The 22,775-nt window shown below is 39.3% G+C and overlaps 1 long non-coding RNA gene across 1 annotated transcript in view; it reads left to right on the top strand.

Annotated features, from left to right (window-relative positions):
• Positions 1-4,465: 4,465 nt before the first annotated feature.
• The window catches only part of LOC112544266 (uncharacterized), a 34,961-nt gene continuing 16,651 nt past the window's right edge, over positions 4,466-22,775 (top strand). The window contains exons 1-2 of the long non-coding RNA XR_012900788.2: positions 4,466-4,627; positions 7,145-7,290. This is a non-coding gene — a long non-coding RNA (uncharacterized LOC112544266). The remainder of the gene's footprint in view (positions 4,628-7,144; positions 7,291-22,775) is intronic.

The following is a 22,775-nucleotide window of genomic DNA, read 5'->3' as shown; positions in this document are numbered from 1 at the left end:
ATGCAGATAATACCATGGAATTCCTTGAAAAATATAAGGAAAATAAATCTTCCCATGTGTAAATTCAATTAAATATGAACTTTTACATGCCTGAATGTCTGGCTAGTCATTCAGCATAAAGCTATACATTGAGCATCAGTCCTCCCTTCCTTTTGTGGGTAACATGATTTTGTGCCCTGCCATGATGATTGCAGAAACAACCATCTCCTCTTATGACATCTTTCAATTTCTACTGATGTAACACTGACACCTTTTTGCTGAATATCTCTATGTGTGAGGAGTTTCAATTTACAAATATGACTGGATGAATTAAGGGTAGCATTTACAGTTTTGAGAGAAATGAATCATTCCTGCTATCCTGATGGAGTTTGGAGAGATTTTGAATGTATGAGTGAAACTGAGACATAATCTTGCAAGATTCACTTGTGGCTACTATGCTCAATGGAAATGAGTGAAGTGCACCCAGGCCCAGTGCTGACTGAACCTTGTTTGTATCTTATAAGAAGGGTAAGTAACCCTTCAGCACACATTAACCTGGCTAATATTCAAAGGACCATCTTCTGACAGGTCCACTTATGATTTCCTTATCTCTAGTTATACAATTTTGGCAAAAATGATTAAAAAGTTGTTGATAAGTGATATTTTAGTCTTCCAATCAGCCTTCAACTTGCATATAGATAGTGCTCATCACGAAGCTGGATGATTCACCTTTGCTGTTGAAAGAGCTCCCATGTACATATTAATTTTGCTTGATTTACTAGTGAAAATATTCAGCTTGTTCTATTAATGAACTGATTTATTTTAAACATAGCTTTTCCTGTAGATCTCCTTGCAGATTCTACTATATTTCCAGTTCATATGTCATTGCACATTCTTCTTTCATAAATGTCTGTAATCCAAGTGAAAAATGACATCTTTTTAAAAGACTTTAAAAATAAGGGAATTTTCCTTTCTTTTCTTGCAGTATAGTCAAATGTAGAATAGCAAGTTTATGCATTTATGCAGGAAACCTAGTCAAGTGTGATAAGACTGAATATTTTACTTGGCTTTATTCTCCAAGAAGTCATGTTGGGGTTTTTAGTCTTCACTCCCATTAGGAATCTGAACCCTAAACTCAGATTGACCTTCCTGAAACAGATCTATCATCTGTGTGTCTTCCTTTGGACTGCATGTAGTTTGTTGGTTTAAAACAACATTGGTCATTCATTAAATTAATTAAATTATACAGGCATGTAATCTTGACAAAGAATTTTACCTTGGAAACAAATATATCTGTTATATTTTAAGGAGTACATCTGAAATTCAGTTATTTTAGAAATTATATTCTAAAATGAGTGACAATTTAGGCAACTATCCAGTAAAATTCGTTATGTATATGCTTAATTTTAGGCATGGGAGTAATCTTTTAACAGTTCGTGAGAATGTTTGCTTACTTTAAGTTGAGCCTGTGGATAAGGGCATTGCTAGCTTGTATTGTAGAGACTGGTGTATTGAAGTGTATATTTTTGAATGGGGAATTTTTAAAATTCCTAAAATGAAGCTTGTATTGTGTTTAAAAGTAGCCTCTCTTGTTGTGCTATCTCTACACACTGCTGCAAGAATTGCATAAAAACCGATATGCCAACACTAGAGCTGATCAATGAATTTTCAGGACTTCCTTTAAGTTTCCTCCACAACCTATGAAAATATCAGTTTTAAAATTTTTTAAAAAAAAGAAAGAATGTGAACGTTCTTCAAATTGAATTATTTCAAGAGCAAGCGATCATGTAAATAGAGCTGCCATCTTGTGGATAAAAAGGTAGTAAGCCAGTTGCTGATGCTGCAAAAATAAAATAGACAAATGCTTGTAATATTTACTATTCCTGACTTGGCACTCTCTTCTGAAATAGATATATGAGAACAGCAATTTTGAGACTGTACATTTAATCTTTAAAACCTTATCACCTGAGCTCTGATTTCCCCCAAAATCTGTAGACCTACCCCTGACCACACTAATAATGTGTAGGTGAAGCTCTATCAAAAGATGTGTGTTCTCTGCAGGATTTTGCAATACAAATACAGATAGTCCCCGACTTACAAATGAGTTACGTACCAAACACTTGGTCGTAACTCGATCTGTTCATAGGTCGGATCCCATTTATTGAAATGTGACCACACTGTTTGTAAGCGCGGATCACATTAGTAACTCGGGGACCGGCTTAATGGGAGGTTGGTCGTAAGGATGAACAGTTGTTAGTCAATGTTTTTATAACTCGGAGACCACCTGTAATTAGTTTAACCATTAAATTGATCTGTCAGAAATAATTGTCAGGCAATTAAAGGCGGTAATTATTTCAACTTGTGGGAAATAAGTATTCATGAAACTGAATTTTACTTTGCTTGGGGTAACATGTCACAAGTACCTCAGCTTAAAGATTCTAACTTACCATATGTTTACAGTACAAAAGAAGGTATCCTAATACAAATGTGCTGGAGTTTAAGTGCTATTTCCATTTGACATACAGGTTTGGTGCAATATTTTCTTCTTAAATTCATAATAGGACTCTATTGCTTCTTGTGTGCTAATTTCACAAACAAAACTTTTGACATAATTGACTGTTCTGTGGGTAAAATATAAAATCTAGATTCTGAGATGTTAGTGTGGATGGAGGCTATGCCAGCATACTGTTCTTTAACCACATAGACTATCTAGCAGTTCACATAAGAATAAATTACCCCATTAAGGAAATAAAGTATTATATGTGTAAGAAAAACAAAAATATGGGACATGAATTCATTGTGTTAAGATTAATTAGATATGGGGACTCCGTATATTTTACAGACCAAATCAACCCACATAATCACATTTTTGTTTGACTTTTTGTTTGATCTTGGCTATTTATAGCATTAAAGTTTCAGAGGAATATAACTTATACATATGATATGTCTAAGCATATTTTATCCCATAAATAATTCCTTTACTCATGACTCATATCTTCTTACCAATTACTGTGTCTTACCTTTATCATTAGTCACACAAAAGCACAGTTGGCATTCCTATTGTCCAAATTCATCTTTCTGATCTGTAATTCAGTTTTATGTCACTTTGCATGGCAATGAATCTTTTTTTATATACATTTCCATCTAAACTCCCATGTTTTCTAGGCAGAAATAAATGATATGGGGCTTTCACTTTGGCCTAAAGTACATTTTGACTAATAGGCTAGCTTCCAGATCCCTACACAGAGCTGCTGTTTATTAAGTCCCCAGAATTTAATCTCCTGAGTCTCTACAACTTGGTGAAAGGACCACAAGGCAATGGCAGAGCTGTTTATCAAGTTTATTTGAGAAATCCCGTGATATGTTTCACATATTCTATATTAAGCCAAAAAACATTTCTGAGCATATATTTTCCTGGGGAATAAACTGAACAGAAAAAAAAATTAAACACAACACTTAGTTTTAGCATTAGGAATACTGAATTGCACACTAACTAAGGAGTTATATTTTACTCTAAACAAACATCAAATCAAGCTTCTCTCCAGCCAAGTAAGCAGCAACAACAACAACAAGTCAAAGTAGAGGGAAAATGTTAATGTAGATAAATGTACACATACTCTGCATACAATATGTAATATATATGCCCTGTGATTTTTTTCCTTATATAGAGCACTTGGATAGTCTATCAATTAAAGATGAAAGATTAAATTATTATTTCTGTTTCAGAAAAGCCAGATATTTAATAGCTGGATTGGGGCTCATTTTAAAGTTCCCATGATTTGTGGAATATTTCTGGCAACCTAACAATATTTAGTGCCACTCTATTTAGGAAATCAGATATTTGACAGTGTGTTTCATGCCTCATTTACCACACAATGTCTGAGATCCTATTTTACATTAAAAATAAGTGTACATTTACATTTGTGCATATCTTTACTTTTACTTTGTTTTAGTTTTTTAATTCTTAAAATATCAGTGCCTACCTGTGGATAACCTAATTATAGCTACATGTGCAGTATTCTCAAATGAACCCCCCCCTCCCCTTTTTTATGTGCATCTTTGGGAACTCTCATAGCTTAATATAAGGCAATGTAAAATCATAAAAAGAGAATTCTCCAGATGCTGTATGCATTAACCTTTCATTTAATACCCCTTCTGTACAATATTTTGATGATTACTGCCATTTAGTAAACATTATGAAAATTCAATTCCCCAGGGCTCTTGCTTAATAATTTAAGCAAATTAGTTTTTGATTTTTGATTTTCTCTGTTTAAACTGTATGCACCTGCCACTCAAATTGTGAGCTTTCAATATATTCATTCCCCCCACTCTCCACACCATCTATATATCAAACAGCTCCACATTTCAATTTGTAGCTGACAGTTTAGGGTTAAGTTATGATTCCAGGTAACAGAAGCCAATGAGAGTACACCCAGTTGATGTTTGTGACATCATCTTACAGTCAGAGTACATAGAACAGCTGAGGTAGCTTTCAGCCTCAGCACCAGTGCCATTATGATGGATGTTTACATCTCTTCATTGAGAGCCAATTATCTTGCTTTTGTGTGAGGCCCAAAGATCACTCATGCTGCCTGCTTGCACAGAGCACTGTTGGATCTAGCTGAAGGAATTGTTTTCTCTATCTCTGGTAAGAGTCTGTTTTGTTTTACCTTCTCTTTCAGAATAAAGGTGGTATGTCCAACCTGTATAGGGAATTGCTTTTTTAATCCAAAGGCTTATAAAAGCTATAACATGTAAAGAGTTGGGTTTTATTTAAAGAAAGATGCTTTAGGAAAGAATGCATTTTAAAGGAAAATCAAGTATATGCCCTATCTGATAAACTCTACTTTGCAATATAAAACAGTGTTGATATCTATGTTTAACTTTGGTATAACTGAAATTATCATTAGATGAACAAAATTGTTACTCTAAACAATAATTTAGTGCATGTCATTTTCCTTCCTTTTATTAGAATCAAATATTTAATGGCAAACAGCAGATAGCGTGGCTTAGGGATAAAGAGTTTAATATCAGGTCAAACTTAAAAAATGTTTTGGAATACTTTTGTGGAGGTGTATTTCAAAGTCATGGAGACTGATACTAAGTTGTTACAGGTTCTGAAATAAGTTGTGATTACTTTGTTCCTGGTTATAATTATTTAAAGGGACAAGAAACTGGAAAACAAATTCAGAGCATTTAATGCACATGTAGCCATACCTTTCAGTGCTTAATATTTTTTTCCACAATTATAGTGCACAAAATCTAAGATGTGAGAGATATGGTTATCTATTTCAAAGTGTAATAATCACTATGGTTCATATCTGGGAAACTGCTTGTATGTCTCCTCCCAAGTTTTGCCACAGAATTAAGTGCATTTACTGCTTGTGAACTGATGTGGATTTAGTAGATTAGCGATGACACTGGTACTGACAAATCAGGTACAATAAAAGATTTAATTGACTGAAGTAGTTCAGGGGCTACTGTATGAAGAATCCATAACCAGTTTTACTACTCAAGTAGTGTATATAATGGGGGATGTAACAGGCTATAGTTAATAAAAGCTGGTGATATAATTATTTATTTAGGAAGGACTGGAATTCATTAACTACCTATGATTTAATAGCTTTGCTGCCCTTAAAATAATCTGTGATTGTACAATAAAAAGTTTTAAACAGAAGCATATGTGGAAAGCATTACAAGTACTTGCAATTCTCTGTAGGTCCGTGCTAATCAGTATTTTTGACCAATAATAGCCGTTTTCAGCTCAAGCATCACTTAAACAGCAGAATTTCTCAGCTGTGTTGTACTTTTGCATTTTTACTAGACTAGTCCTGTTTTTGCAGCTCTTTGTTTACCACAGGTTTTTTTTAGCTCTCTGTCAATATTTGTCCAAAAATCCCAAGCTTGAATCAAATGTCAGATATATATTATTCATGGGTTTGATATGATGTATTTTAGTTGGGGCAAAATCTCTATCACTGTGTATTTTCTATAGCAAAACCTAAAGGACCCTGATTAAGGTTCAGAAATCATGGCCGATAGGCAAATTGAATATTGAACATTTTCTGAGTTTCCCCTGCTTACTTGTATTGTTAACAAACTGAACTAATCTTCTTTTCCCCACCTTAAATAACTTGACTTAGTCCCTGACACTGAGAGTAATAAAATAAAAAAGTACGCAGTCCTCAGCTTCAGCATTACACTTCTATTTGCTATATAGGTCCATGCAGTTTGCCTATCATTACTAGCATTCATATAGGACTTTAAAGTAACCCAACCTCCCAGCTTAGCCAAAATCCGTGTATGATATAAATAAACTAGCTCCTAGCACTGTCAAAATGCTCAAGTGGTATTAAAACTTCTACACAGTTTGTGTCCCCAAGCCCAACCCCCACAAATCCAGGGGATCCACATTCAGGAGGTTGTCTCAGATGTACTGTTTGTATTTACTAGAGGAATTTCAGAAATGAGTGCATGTGATAGGGTACGTGCACAACATCAAACTATAGAGGTGAATCTTCCCTTCAGAAGCATCATGTTTTTTCCCCATTTTGTTGGCTGCCTATTAGCTCAGTGTCAATCTAGGACACAACTTCTAGTGTGATAGTATCCGTTTTTCTGTGGACTTTTATGCTTCCTAGAAGTCTCTGAAATGTTCTTAAGGACTTGTAAGTGTGCTTCTTTTTCTATTTGTGTGTAGCATTTGTTTCTAATAGTGGTGAATGCTCATGTAGCATACACTACTGGGAGGAGAAAGTTTCAGAAGGAGGACTGTCTCTCTGCTATAAGATGAAATCTCCACTCAAACATCAGTGAATATATTTGTTTTAGAAAGAGTCAAAACTGATAGAGTGATCAGGTATTGCTTTATTTCTCTGCATGCCTGGCTTTTTTATTTCCCAGTACCAGAAGTTTTGTGGACTCAGGATAACTTAAAATGATTTTGACATCTCCACCAGATAAAGTTTGAGCTTCTCTGCTTGTGTCACTGTGTTCATGAATCAAAATACTTTGCTGACACTCTGGGGCTCCTTCAGTTAGATAGTTGCTTAGACTTTCTCTGGATGAGATTTCACTCCTATTCCGTCTAGTTTGAAATATTGATTCAATCTTTTGAAAATTCACATTTGGTAAATAATAGGCCTGCCTTCTCTAATTTTTGCAGCACTACAAAGAGATTCTGGTCAATAAGGATATCATCCATTTGGCAGAAAACCCTACCAGTCACTCCATAAATTGCAACAGGAAGCTGGTGATATACCAAATGCTAGTCAACTGAAACAAAATCTTCTATAAGGTGTAGTGAAGAGAGTAAGTAGTACTGATTTTGTAGCAAGTTGTACATGCCAGACCGTAGACTGGGCATCCAGTTTCAAGAAAACTTTTGCTTCTCTAAGGGTGTGTCTACACAGCTTCCTAAAATTTAAACAAGATATGCAATTTGTACTATGCAAATTGTGTATCTTATTTGAATTCTATTTTGAGATTTGACATTTTGTGCATCTACAGAGTGCCAAATTTCAAAAAATGCCCTATTTTGAGGCATTCTTTAACCCTTGTGTAAAAAGGGTTACAGGGATGACAAAATAATGTGCCCATTATTTTGAAAAATATTTTGAAATAACAGGTGGCACAGTGTAGATGTGTAAGTTGTTCCAGAATGTGTTAAACACATGGGAGTACATGTAATTTCCCCCGATATTCTCAATGTACTTTTCAAAGTTACATCTGTCCAACTCTTGTCAGTTGTACACCATTCAATTTAGGCATCTGTTCTGGAAGGTACACCCATCTGCTCCATGAAGCAGAACTCCGTTTTCACTTTGGCTGGTAAAGGGAAGGAGACTTCCCTACGTGTGGATAGAGTAAATGAATTTGCATTTGGTATAAATTCAATGTGATAAGTTCCCTCTACTTTTCTCAATCATTGGAATAATTTGTGGAACCCATTTCTGATATCAGATTCTATGTCCAGGACATCTGGTTGTACCCTTATTAACTAGGCCAAAAGCTGTGACTGCTGGGCAACCAGTGAGAGTGGAATGTAAGCTCTTTGCAACATAGGTATTTTAGACTATAGTGTTCTCTACTAATTTTTACAGAGACCAATTTTATTTCCTTTCACATTTAATGAGGATTGTCCTGAAACTTTCAATATCTTTTTTTTTTCTCTTGAAGTGCTCCTGCACCTATAAAGCAGTCTTTTCATTCCTCTTGGAGAAATTGCTTTCTCAAGGAGAAATGGTCTCCAAGGTGTATCCTTTGGGTCATCTTGAACTGATTGAACAACAGTCTTTGCCATCCTTTTATACAGGCAGATTGTTGCATAATGTATATCTTTCAGATAGATCTTGCATGTGATGTTCCTAGCTGAGTAAAGCCATTTGCTGTGAGGTAGTTTGCTCCACTATGTACAGTCTTTCACATTTTTGTTGTGGACTTTTTTTTTATTCCATGTTAGCAAAGCTCTCCCAGAATTCACTCATGCTTATATTGACTACATAGGTTTTGATTCTGAGCATCCTGAGAGATTTTTCTCCCCATGTCTATGGTTTCTCTAGTAGATTTTTCCTCACGGTGATTCCTTAAAAGAATCCCCTACACTTTGAAGTACCTTTAACTTTGGGTGTGTGTAGTCTACAGAGTTTTGTCGACAAAAGTGGACTTTTGTCGACAAAACTATACCTGCGTCTACACTGCCGCTGAGTTCTGTCGACATAACGTCGACAGAACACAGTAGTTTTGTCAATGGCTGTAAACCTCATTCTACGAGGAATAATGCCTTCTGTCAACAGAGTTCTGTTGACAGAAGGCATTACTGCATCTACACTGTCCTTTGCGTCTACACTGCCATGTCGACAAAGTGGCTTGCTTTGTCGACACAACTGGATGTAGTCTAGATGCTCTTTGTTGACAGAAGCTTATAGTCTAGACAGACCCTTAGCAATACTATGTTTTATCTGTATCTAGTTAGAGGTTAGGAATAGTTTGGGGTCTTTCTGATAGGCTCAGGTTAGGCTGGTGGCCAGCTATCTCTAATAAATTCTTTGATCCATAGTAATAGTGTTGAATTTGGCTATCTGGGGTTGTTACAAAATAATTTGCTGACTCACCTTTCCCTTACATGTGAAATTGAAATAGTTCCCACTCAAAATTCACAGTGCATCATGAAATGAAACATTTCTTTTTGATTATTGAATTGTTTCATATGAGCAGCTGTGTTGGCTTCTGGAAAAGATAGTGTCTTCCGCTGTATATCCGACTGTATAGAGCGGGTTATTCACTTGTTTCTTCTGTAATTGTTAATCTAGACCAGAAGTATGACAGAATTTCTGCAATTTGCTTACCCAGAAAGGCTGACCCTCAGCATCCTGGAAATCAAATTCTCCTGGAAGTGGCATTAGGTCAGAAGCTGAGACAAATGTAGCCATTCTATAATTCTACCAGACTAGATTCCTCCAAGTTTTCTTTTTTTTTCTTTGTTGCCTTTCTGTGACACAAGGTGGTATGACTCCTTAAAGTAGTAAACTCATGTTTACTCCTGTAAACCTTGTTTCATGAGGCATAAGGGAGCGGTCGACAAAGGCTTTCCCTGTCAACTGATCCACATCTTGACTGCCGCGCTGTGCTGACGATCAGCTGAGCTGGCACGGCATGGCGGCCATTTTTATTTTAATGAAGCCGGGGATATTTAAATCTCAGCTTCATTGACTAAGTCAGGTAGTCTAATTTACATGCCTCTGTACACAGAGGCATGTAGTCTAGACATACCCTTTGGATATGGCACATATACAATCTGATCAGCACTACAATTGGTGAGAGGCTTGTGCATGCTCAGTGAACGTGACTTTTCTGAGATTTTAGCTGCTAAAATCTCAACATCTCTACTAAGAAATGTCTATATGTGGGGCTTTTCACAGTCTTAAACAACTTTTGGCATGTTTCATAGCTGTGCAGAGTCCTGACACAAAGACCAAATTGGAAGTTTCTGCTGCAAAACAGAAGCACACGAGAGCTGGTCAATTAAAGATCATAAGAATTGTGTGCTGCAGACAAAATAATATTATTTTTCGTTGTCTGATTTTGGAAATGGGTGAACCATTTTCACTGACCAAAACACCTGATACAGACACTGAATATAAAAAATTTCAGCCTAAATATCTCAAATTTGGCAAAGATCTATACATCTGAAGAGAGGGACTTATGAAGGGACAATCAATGTTACAAGTAGAAAGGATTAACAGCATTTAAATTTAGAAGGACCATTATTATCAGTTATTGTGACTTCCTTCATAACACAGGTCATATAATATCGTTGCCTCAATCTTATAATATATGGTCGAATGAACATATACGAGTTCTATGTGAAGAATTTCATACAAAAAGCCTTTGCTGTGTCCAAAACCAAGAAGTTTTACTGGTCCTGTTCAATCCATGATCTGTGATATCTATTCTTGAGCACTGTACACTGGACTTCTTTTTAGTAACTAGCCATAGACATCTCATGTATCACTATCCATCTGTTACTTTGCTGGCTTAATAGCTTAGAATTAATGTCTTATATCTTTCATGGATTTTTTTTTTCTCCTTAATTTTGAAAAATTCCTAAAACAATATTACTAAAAGATATGTTATAGCATGGGCTTAAATTTTTCACCCTAAAAGCAGGAACTTCTTTATGAAATCTGGCATTGTGAAAAAATTCCTTGACAGATAGTTCTATTAGAATCATTAGAAAAATGTTCTTTCTAGAGTTACTACTACTTCTCTCCTCACATCTGATTTTTACAATGTTTGGTGTATCTCAACATTTAGGAAGTCCATTGAATTGGAATTAAACTGTTAAGTTCCAGGTAGCCATTGAGGTAAGAGAAATTGGGCACAAAGAACAGGAGACATTAAGGCAAATCCTTAGATAGTGAAAACTGTCAGAACTCTATTAACATACAGTTGAGCTATGACAATTCATGCCAGCTGAGGAACTGCTCCTGAAAATACATCTCTCTCCTGTATATAGTTCCATGGAAGCATTGGGAAAAACTTGAATTTTTCTCATTTGACAGCTGCCAAATAGATTGAGTTCCAGCGCTCTCTGTGGATACCACAATTTATGGAAGGCCTTTTCCCATAAGTCCTTTCCTCTGGCCAAGGCACTGGCCTCTGATGTTTCCTGATGTGCTGAGCGGTTAGACTATATTTTGTGCTCTGATATAACTTCCACATTTCTACAGCTAATTCTACATCCTTATTGATCTCTTTTGGGTGGGGAGGGGATGAAATTCTGTCATGCTCCTATCTGTTAGCATCTGTATTTGGTGCTTGTGTCACCTGTAATCTATTAACGTATATCCAGGGTGTGCAAGGTTATAGTCTGAAATATAATTTGAATTAAATCAGTTTCCCCTTCATCATGTTTGGTTTAGCCAAGTAGTTTCTGAAAGGTTAATGCTTCATTCCCAGTTGGGTAACTTTTTCCTTGCATCCAACAGAGACCTTTAGGTTGTATCTAATTTAGAAGCAACAGACAAGAAAACAAGGGAGTCGAACTACTAGAGTTCCTAGTGGGCTTGTTACCTCCTCATTCCATCACCATGAGGAAGTTATCTGCTTCTGGCACACTTGTAATGAATTCCCTCTTGGACCTGGAAAAGCTTAGTATCAGCACTCCAATATGCACTGTGAACTCCATGAATGTTAAACTAAGAAAAAGGTGTTGGAATAGATTTTGCTAAATATAACAAAGACTACAAAGTACTGTGGCAAAAATATGCGCTCTTCTGATTGCTATAATTAAAATATTGTCTTTATAAATAATTTTTACTACCACAGAGACATCAGGAAATAATTGACTGACTCTTGCCTGAAAAATATCTTTGGAGTAATCTAGAGACTCAAAACCATGAATTTCCAGTAGTATAACATTCCTTTCTAGGACAGTGTGATTACAGTGTGCATCTGTAATTTGGATGCACTGGAATAGGGAGGAAAGCTCTGTTTAGCTCTGTTTTAGCTAGGAAATTACCTTAAATCTTTCATATTCTCCAGGCCAACATTGAGCCCTGATAGAGTTTTGAAAATTTAGAAAAGAGGTAACTCAGTGAAGTCGGACATAAGTAGATAAAAGTGAAAAATTCATGGTGCCTATGTGATTTAAGAGCATGTCTGATTGAAAGTGAGTGAGACGTGGGCACAAAAGTCACTTAGGTACTTCTGAAAATTGACCTAAAGTGCTTATTCAACCATTTCACTCACTCACATGTTTTCTTTTAGTACCTCTTTAAGGACTTTTTTCTCTAAAGCAAAAGAAATATCTTGGTTTATGGTTACATATAAGGGAGCTCTCCTTCCCCTGCCATAGCATTGTCCTGTGAAAGAGGAACAGGTTGTATCAATCTGGTTTTTGAAAGTGTCTCTGGCCTTCAGCCCCTGAAACTAGTGAAGAAAATCTTTCTACAGAGTGAGGAGGTAATCTAGTGAATTTAAAAGTATTTGGTGTCATTTCCTTTCTTGGGCAGGGACAAGGTTATTGTCATAAAGGAAGGGGCCATCAAGTTGTCAAGCTTGTTCACAGACTACTTGTCTTTAGAACAGAGGGAGGACACTGAGTTTAAGTTGAATGTAATACTGATGCTCTAAGGAAGGGCTGTTTCCTCAGGGAGCTGAAGTTAGAGAATGACACCACTAGTAAGGAAAGATTCTGGAGAGAACATGCCTCCAGGCAGTCTCATTTTAAAACATTCTACTCAATCTACTCAGATCAGTAGTTGCTGTACAAGGAGAATTCAAACTCTTGGAAAGAAAGGTCTGTCCCTCCTCACCTCTTTAATTGATTTATAAAAGGCAACATTGATTGGCAATCTGTGACACCTGTACATATTCAGTTGTGTCCTCTGAATCAGGCTGGCCTGGCCAGTGCCCATGCACAAAATTTCAGAGAGGATCTGGCCCAGCACACATGCAGCCAAATTTCTGATGTAAGAGCCCTAGAGTCTTAGAAACTATTGACCTGAAATTGATTTTATATTGACTAAAAGAAGCAACAGATTAACACTGTTAAGATGGTATCTTTTAATGAACCAGCCAAACTCTATCAGAGCCACAGGTACACATTTTAAATGATTAGTGGTAGCTTCTACTAATTATACAGTGTTCTGAAATTATTTGTGTGATTTTTAAAGATGCAAAATGTATTCTACCCTGCAGTGTGAGTAATCGATTTGCTTTTCCCCCTGACAATATTTAAAAAAAAGTAGCATGGGTTCTCAGTTTTGAGGATATTTTGAATTTTATTACAAAGAAATGACCAAAGAGCTTGCTGTTATATAAGTGAAAACAACATAAATTCACTTCTCCATCCCTTTTATTGACATGAAATATTGCAATAAAATCATCGATCCACTTGAAAATCACCCACTATTACTTTTTAATGTAAACATTATAATTAAAACAAAGAAATTGGAAAACTTTTAGAGTTGTGAGACTGTGACCCTAATAGTTTTAATGGGGTCACATAGACTCCTGCAACTGCACAATCATTGGTTTACATAGGCTTCAAATTGGCAAAATGATTTGTCACTATGACTCTAACTGAAGTCTGTGTATATGTGCTCAGGTGGTTTTATTTTAGGACGTTTTTTAATCTGCAAAAAGCTAGCAACTGTGTAGTTTACTAAGGATTGAGAAGATCCATTTTGAATGATTAAGTGTTGTGAATTAGATGGCGATGAACACACAATGAAGGGGCATGGATAATGCATGGCAGAATATAGTTTATTCCTTTTTTCAATTGTATTTTAGTTTTAACTATTTATGACTGTCATAGAACATAAGTACAATAAAAATAATGACATATTATTAGGAGAGCTCAGTACAAGTGCCATTATTAATTCTTTGTTGAGAAAAAAGAGAGACACCTGTTTTCAATGTGCTTTATTTGTGTGCTTCAATGAAGTGTGGCTAAGTAATGCTGTATAACAGGTAGGTTTTGTAGAGTGTGATTGAGTTTTTTTTTTTTTAAATCTCATTCTGATAAGCCAGGGCTGTCCCCTTCAATGCAATATTTGACTTGCACTGTGACAGGTGACAAATGAAAGTGGTGATGCTAATGACAGATAATTAATAAGCACAGAAAGTACCCACCTTTTTTTCTCTTTTTTACACTTCATGTTCTCCTATTGTGGAAGCAAGTCGCAAGAGGTTTATGAGAAATCGGGTGAGATTTCATAATCAGCTGCTGATTTAATGTGTATTATTGCAATATAACCTCCGCTTTGACTAAAAAAACAAGTTATTTGGCAAATACTGTCCCCACAATCCTAATTATAGTGTTGGCATGAATTACCAGCTGCATAAGGCAAAAGTTTAGATTAATTGAATTTAAAATGCACAGAGGCACAGACTTGCACACACTTCTTTTCTGAAATTAATCATGTATTCATTCATGAATCTTATTTTTTCTCAGTCATGATTTCATCTGCCTTTCATACTGAATAGCATCCCATTCTTCCAAAAATCAACACCTTGGTTAGAATCTGTAAATAATGTTTATCATTAACATTGGCAGTACTTGGAAAAAGCTTTAGTTTGAGTTTGAGCTCTTTTTCTGTGCAAGTGGCCTTTTTCTCCACGTTCTTGAATTGAAAGTGAATGCTTTTTTCTGTGTTATGTTTGGACCTCTACAAACTTTACCACACTTTGGTTAGTAATGTGTAATTCATAGGGCCTTATGATGCTCTCCTATGTTCCAAGGATAAAGAGGGAAATTGTATGAAATATACAAGACACAGCTTATTTTATGGGAACGCAGCCCCATAAAGTTTTACGAATCATATATTGATATCAAAGTGTAGAATTCTTTGCATGGTTTTTGCTTGAAAATGTACATTTTATCTTACTCAATTCTTATTATCTCCTTATTAGTTAAAGGTTGTAAACCTTAAAATATAAAACACAGTGATATTCGTATGTGACTTCATTGTAATAGGTCAGAGGGTAAGACCTACATGTCATTTATTTATTCTTTTCCCCTAGCTTATTGAACCAATCCAATAGAATACACTTTTTTTTAATAATAAAGCCATTTCATTTAGCTCTCCAATCCAGCTGGAAAATAAGAAAAACATTTTTTCTAGTTGTTTTCTATTTTGACTTCAGCAGGCAATAGACAAGTCCTAGTCTCTAATTTCTCTATTTCCTTCACTTATTTGGAAAACTTTTTGATGAGCTCCTTTCTCCGACATTAATTTCTGTTACAAAATCACAGATTAGTCTCTGTGTATGCATTATGAAAGTGGACAATTGTGTTTGTAACTCCCTTACTGTCAGGATACGTCTACACAGCACTCATTTCAGAATAAGCTATTCCAGAAGAAGTACTCCGAAATAGCTAATTTTGAAATAGTATGTCTGCACTACAGGGAATTAGACTGAGGCAGGCTTCCCTAATGTGGATGCGCTACGCTACCTTGATTTAGAGCCCCAGAAGGCACCAGGGAGTAATTAGTTTGAATGGCCCTGGGGAGGCGCTATTTTGAAATAGCAGCAGTGGAGCGTCCACACTAGCGCTATTTCGAAATAGCTATTTTGGAATAGGCGTTATGAAATGAGGTTTACAGAAATCAGAATAAGCTGTCTGTTATTACGAATTTATTTCAAAATAACAGAACTGTTGTATAGATGCTCGCATTTTGTAGATGCTCGTATTTTGAAATAACTGAGCTGTGTAGATGCACCCTAATTAGTGCAGTGTTACTTTATATTTTGGCACAGGTAATATTTTTTCTGGCCAAATCTGGGATATCATTAGTTTCCTGTACGTCAGCAATGTTCTGTCATAATATCAGAGATAAGGACTGATCTTGCTTCTGATCCTAATGCACTAGTATGACAATTATGAAGCATTGACTATGTGGGCTGCTGAAGAAATCCTCAGCAGTAAGGGAGTTGCAGTAATAGTGGTTCTGTTAGAAAACTAATGCCTTCCCAAACTCTGATGCCACCCTCGTTCATTTCTGATTTTCAGGGCTTGTGACAGACTTTGCTGGGCCCTGGACAATGTGGGTGGAGGGAGAGACTTCAGCTCTGTGGCCCCCAGAAGGGGTGGAGCTAGAGGCACCCAGCTCAAAGTGGTGCCCGGACCACACTGTGCCTCCCCCACAAAGTTCTCAGCGCTGCCAGGACTGCATCTCATGGGGACTCCAGCAGTAATTCAAAGGGACTGCTCCAGCTGCTGCTTCTGCCGCAGAAGCAGTGGCCCCTAGGCCCTTTTAAATCTCCAGGTCCCAAGTCAACTCTCTCTCTCCCCCATATGAGCTGCCCTGATGATCTCCTGTATCATCTTGTTTGGCTACTGTTATTTTTTGTTCCCTATGAAATACGTTCAGATCATGGGCTCAGATTCCCAACCTAATTCCTTTATTTATTCTCTTGGTATTTCTGTCCAGTTCAATAAGGGAAAGGAAAAGTAGCATTTATAAAATAGGAAAGATGGTACAAATCCACAACTAAGAAATTCAGTCATTTTATAAATGAAACAAAAGTATAATTATAATAAGAAACTTAAGAATTAATTATTTCAATATATCAGAAATAAATGAAAACCTAGTAGTGGTGCAGATCCAACACTCAAAATGATGGTGAACGGTTAATCATGATGCAGAAAAGGCAGAAATATACAAACATATTTCTGTTAAGTATTTGGAAAGAAGCATGAGGGTGCATTCATATCATACAGTGATGAAGAAACACTTTATAGTCTCTGAGTAACTAGAGAGGATGTCAAATGGCAGCTATTCAAGCTCAACATTTATCAAGTGCCCGAGAATATTGAAAGTATTGGCCAAGGAATTTTTGAAATAATTTTATTTTTAATGAATATTGGGGAAGTTCTAGAGGTCTAGAAAAAAAGTAATATTTTGCCAATATTAAAAAATGATAAAGGAAATAATCTGGATGACAATAGGCTGGTTATCCTGACTGTGATCCTGGATAACATAATTAATAATCCTGGATATTTAATTAATGCTAATCAATATGGTATTATGGAAAATAGATCTTGTCAAAGAAACTTGATAATATATTTTGATAAGATTCTGAGTTTGCTAGACAAAGGTGATTGTAGTGACATTTTTGTAAGGCTTTTGACTTAGTATAATAAAACATTCAGATAGAAAATACAAATGTATTGTAGAACTTGTTGCAGAGATTAAAAACTGGTTAACTAATAGATTCAAAAAGGAATTGTAACTGGGGAATTGCCATTTGCTGACTTGATTTGAAATATCTTCTTTGAAATTTATTTTTAATACTAACGATCTGATCCTCGTCTTGCCTATGGGTTTGCAATGTGATAAGGCCAGAGGTAAATCAGATTTGTTTGAATATGAACCGTAACAAAGTTTCAGATGCAGTCAGTGAATTTTTTTTTAACCAAATTGTGAATACCTTTCAAACCTCAGTTCTCCTACAAATAATTTACTTGAAATAAAGAATCATGAAACTGACATTATGGGAATATAAAAATAAACTTGGCAACATATTAGAGGTGTTTGCGTAACCTATTCATCAGTGTGCATGACATGTCCCATCTGTATTTGAGCCACAGTCCATTACAGCTCCAGTGACAGAGCCTGGTTCTCTATCTGAAGCTGTAGAAACTTGTTAATTTGGCTCTGGAGGCTTCTAATTAAATCTTAGTACCTTAGGGTACATCTACACTCCAGTGTTATTTCGAAATATCTAATTTTCAGAGTGGGAGCTGAATCTCATTTAAGGCGGCTGGGACCAGGTCCAGCAGGGCATCAGGTCAGGAGTTACTTTGTGTGGCTGCTGCCTGAGGCTATCTGAGGCCTGTGCTTAAAGTGACCCTCCCCCCCCAAACAGCCAGTTTGCTCTGGTTGCCCTCACACGGGACATCACAGCACTCTGCAACATGAAGCCAGAGCTGCCCCTGAGCACTCTGGTGCTTCTCTTGGACATGTTGCTGCGAGCCTGGCTGCACTTTCTGCAGGCTGCCATCTGGGAGGTCCATCAGGGGGCTGTCGGTATTCAGGAGGCCCTTCAGAAGAGCTTCCACCTGAGGAGCACTAAGAGCCTCCCTGCTCTGCCCCACTGGGAGCTTGTGCCTCATTCCTCCCTCACGTCCTTCCACTTACCCCTTCCTAACCCCCTTTCATGATGTCAAATAAAATACACGTATTTTCATGAACACAAACTCTCTTTATTTAACAAAACTGGCGGGGGGCGGGGGGAGCAGAATGAAACTGGTGAGACTGGGGAAAGGAGGCGGGAGAGGGGAAGAGAGAGGGTGGGAAAGGGGAGGGGGAAACCTGGGAGGAGGGAGCTGGAAGGGGGAAGCAAGGGGAAAAAGTGGGAGGGGAAGCTCAGGGTTGGGGGTCTCACCAGACCAACTTGATTTTCATGTGAACCTGCTCCTGGGTTTACATGTGCCCTTTGGTGGCCAGGCTGGCAGCTATCCTGCCATAGATGGCCACGTTCCCCCATCTCGTGTGGAGATCATGGACATTGGGGGCATCTCCCCCAAACCTGAATAAGGTCCATGATCTCCACCCTGTACCAGGAAGGTGCCTGCCTTCTGTGGGCCCTGTCAGGCTCCTGGGAGCTGGCAGAGTGCTCCTGTGGAGCGGTGGAGGGCTGGCTGCCAGTGGCTTGCTGGCTCATGTTTTGGGGCCACTGGGTCAGGGGCAGTGACTGCTGGCTCTGGGCTGGCAGGCTTGGAGCTGGCACAGGCACGGTGTCCAGAGTCTACTCCTTTAAGGGCTCTGGGAGGTGGGAGGGAGGGAGAGAAGTGTTCTTGGTTGAGGCCAGAGTGGCCACCAGAGCACCCTGGGAAGGCTAGAGGCCCCCTATTTCAAAATAAGTGTCTACACAGCACTTATTTCAAAATAGCAAATTCAAAATTGGCATTATTCCTTGTGGAATGAGGTTTACCAATTTCAAAATAAGCCCTCCACTATTTCGATTTAATTTCAAAATGATGGAATGGCTGTGTAGATGCTAGGTTAGTTATTTCAAAATAACGGCTGTTATTTTGAAATACATTCGCTGTGTAGACATACCCTTAGGCAGTATGGCAGCAACCTTGTAAGTGAGGGCTTGTCTAAATTTAAACTGCTTGGTCTCAAATGCTTAGGATGACTTTCCATTGTCCAGAGGAAATATTTCAGCAGCAGAACAGTATGTGTTATGTGTTCTCTTCTATAACTGATCCACATAATTCTGAATGTATTAAACAGTCAGTTATACAAGCGGGTACTCTAGCTCCTGCTGTGAAGACTCACACTTTAATTCAGAAGCTTCCTAGTTCAATCCCTGATGTCAACCAAGATGACATTCATCTAACCTCTACTAATAAATTATGTGTCTTGCTCCTACTGTTCTCCTTTGTGCCCTTTTCTATCTCACAACTGGATCGCAGCAGGTTGACAAAGACACAATTCACTTACATGTTTATATTTTTTCTTCCTTGAATTTATACATTTATAAATATTGCTTTTTTGTGTGCCAATAAGTTACCCTAGGCATAGCTACACAGCACCTGGCAGAGTGATTCCCAGCATGGACAAACTCGCACTAGCTCTACTTGAACTAGCATGCTAATAATAGCAGTGCAGCTGCAGCTTCATAGGAAGTGGCTCACGCTAGCCATCTAAGAACCTACCCTTGAAGTCGGGCAAGTTTGGATGGGAGGAGAGGGTGCAGGGTGTACTATCTGACCTTCTTCTTGTTTTGCCCTGGCCACACTGCTAATTTTAAAACACAGGTATGTGACACTTTGGGCTACATTGTAGACATACCCGTGTGTGTGTGTGTGTGTGTGTATGTGTGTGTGTGTAGTCTACTGAATGTTGTCCCAATACATATATATGGAACCCAAATTTAGCCATTTATATCTATTCCCACATTTTTAAACATATTACTGTACTGGAAACTATATTAAGATACTGGCAGACATTTTGCATGTGCTGGTACAACTCATGCTTGTTGAAAAAATTAGGTTCATGATGGTTCCATAATAACGCTGTTAAGGAAGAAACAGCTATTGCTTTTTGAGCAAATAATTAATATAATAAACACCAAGGGGGTGTCTAAACTACACGTTTTTTTCGACAAAAGTTGACTTTTTCAAAAAAACTATACCTGCATCTACTCTACTGCCGCGTTCTGTCAACAGTAAGTCGACAGAACACGGCAGTTTTGTCGACAGTAGTAAAACTGGTTTTACAAGGAAGATCGCCTTTGTCAACAGAGATCTGTCAACAAAAGGGTTTGTGTGGATGCAGGGAGACAGTTCTGCCAGGAAAAAAAAGGCCTTCAGGAAGAAGCCCTGGTGGACAGTCCATCTGCATGCTTGGCACCTTTATTGTTACTATCTGCAGCCAACTTTAAATGGATAGGCACCTTGCCAGCCATTAGTGACAGGAAACCAGCCACAGTACATGGCCATTCCTGTCCCACAGGATCCCAGGCATGACCCAGCCCCAAAACCATCCTGGCCCTTCCAGGGTCCCTTCTGAGGACCCACTCAGGGGCTCCAAATGCCAGGCACTGGCGTGGTCTGGGCCAGAAATAAAGGGTCTCCCCAGTCTGTGGTCCGAGAAGGAATCCTTACAAGCCCTCCACACATACCGCAGGAATGCAGAAATTTATAGATGCATTGCCCAAGGACTGACCAGAAGAGAGCACCACCCCCGCACCCTGGAGCAAGTATGGGCCAAAGTTAAAGAGTTGTGCCAGGGGTATGCAAAGGCCCAAGATGAAAGCTCCTGCTCTGGGGCAGCCCCACACTACTGCCCATACTATGTGGAGCTCGCACACGTTCTTGGCAGTGAGAAAGCCTGGACTCCACTGCGTCTTGTGCAGTCTTGGTTACCAGAGCCTGTGATGGGTGAACCAGAGCAGGAGCACGAGCAGTCCAGGGAATCTGGAGAGCGAGACCTGTTGCTGGAGGAAGAGGATGACAACAACACCATGACCCTCACCCTGAAGCTGGTCACCCAGACCCCAGAGGCCTCCAAGGGAGGAACCAGCAGGTGAGTGCTGTGAGGTTGTGCGCACACAGGGTGGGGGAGGTGGGTGCACAGTGGGTGATGCACAAGGGAAACTTGTCATGCTCAGCCTGGACAACATGCAGCTTGCTGTGCATGTACAAACACGTGCAGTAATAGAGTGTGACACGCGGGTGTGTGCCACATGGTGCCAGGAGCCATTTCCATAACACATACGGGTGGGTTGGCAGTGTGAGAGGGCATATGGTCCCATGGGCACTTTGGGGCCCCTATGATGGTCAGGCTGATGCCTAGCTCACTCATGGTGTTACTTTCAGAACCTCTTGAGTCCCCTGTCTGAAGGAGAGTCCCTTACAATGAGGGCATGCCCTTGGGGACTGCTGTTGCACGCATGACTGATTGTCTCTTCTTCTTTTCCTCAACAGCTGGACCACCTGTGCAAGAGGGCCGCAGCACCCCAGTCCTACCTTCATCTTGGGGACACAGGAGCTGCATGCACTGGCGTGCTAATACAGAGGTTCTGAAGATGCATGTGGTGGCCCTGCAAGATCTCAACAAGACCCTGAAAGAGAGGACGGAGGCAGAGGCTCTGCGGCATGATCACCTGCTGGAAGAGCTTGTACTGCAGCACATTTCCATTTGTGCCACCACCTCAGGGATATTGTGTTCCCCCATTTCTAGTCATGTGAGCAAGCAACGGAATCTCCCTTTTAAGCAGCCAAATGTGCATTCCACCTGCATGCGAGTTTGGCTAAGATGAGTATTAAACTGCTCCTTGCTCGCATCCACGTGGCTGGCGTAGGGCTTCATCAGCCACGGCATCGGGAGTAGGCGGCATCAGCCACAATGCACACCGGCATGTGCATGTCCCCGAGGGCAAGGTCCTGATGTGGGGAAAAATGTTCCTGCCTGCAACCTCCAGTAGAGGTAGGAGTTCCTGAAGATGCAGGCATCATGCGCCTGCCCCGATCTCCCAACACAAATGCCAGAAAACTGTCCCTGGTGGTCGACCAGGGACTAGAGCACCATTGAAAAGTAGCTCTTCCTATTAACGAATTAGGCTGCTCAATGGGATGGTGCATGCATTGGGATGTGTCCCCCATCAAACGCAACTCCGCAGTTCGGGAAGCCAAAGGCAGCAAAGTTGGCCACGACAGCATCAAGGTCTCCCAGTAGGACGAGTTTGTTCAGCAGCTCGGAACTGATAGCCGTCACCACCTGCAGAAAGAGACAAATAAACAGACAAAAAAAATGTTAGACGGGGTGCCTGAGCCCTTGAGAGGAAAACACCCCCAACCTGCCCCCCCCCCAAACACCCCGGGAATCCCCTCCTCAGGACCCCCCTTTGAAGCAGCGCAGGGTGAGTGGAGGAGTTTCATCCCACTCTCACTCCACTCCTCTCTCCTCGTTGCCCTTTCCTGACAGTGCCCCTTTTTCACACACCCCGAGCAGTGACCATCCACCTAGAATGACTTACCTCCATCAAGATGGCCCCAACAGTAGACCTGCTCACACCAAACTGGTGTCCCACAGAGCAGTAGCTGTCAGAAATTGCAAGCTTCCAGAAGGCAATAGGGACACTTTTCCACAGGGATGGTGGGGCGCAGATGTGTGTCCTGTCATTGGAGAGCAGGGTCGAGCCAGGCACACAGCTCCTGGAATGTGGCCTTCCACATCCAGAAGTTGCGGAGCCACTGCTGGTCATCCCACAACTCCATAATGAGCTGGTCCCACCAGTCGGAGCTGGTGTCAAGCCTCCAAAAACGCCTC

The sequence above is a fragment of the Pelodiscus sinensis genome, chromosome 1 (assembly GCF_052426305.1).
Source record: "Pelodiscus sinensis isolate ZL-2025 chromosome 1, ASM5242630v1, whole genome shotgun sequence".
Classification (NCBI taxonomy): Eukaryota; Metazoa; Chordata; order Testudines; family Trionychidae; genus Pelodiscus; species Pelodiscus sinensis.
The sequence above is the reverse complement of the archived record's forward strand: the minus strand, read 5'-3'. Positions and strand labels throughout refer to the sequence as shown.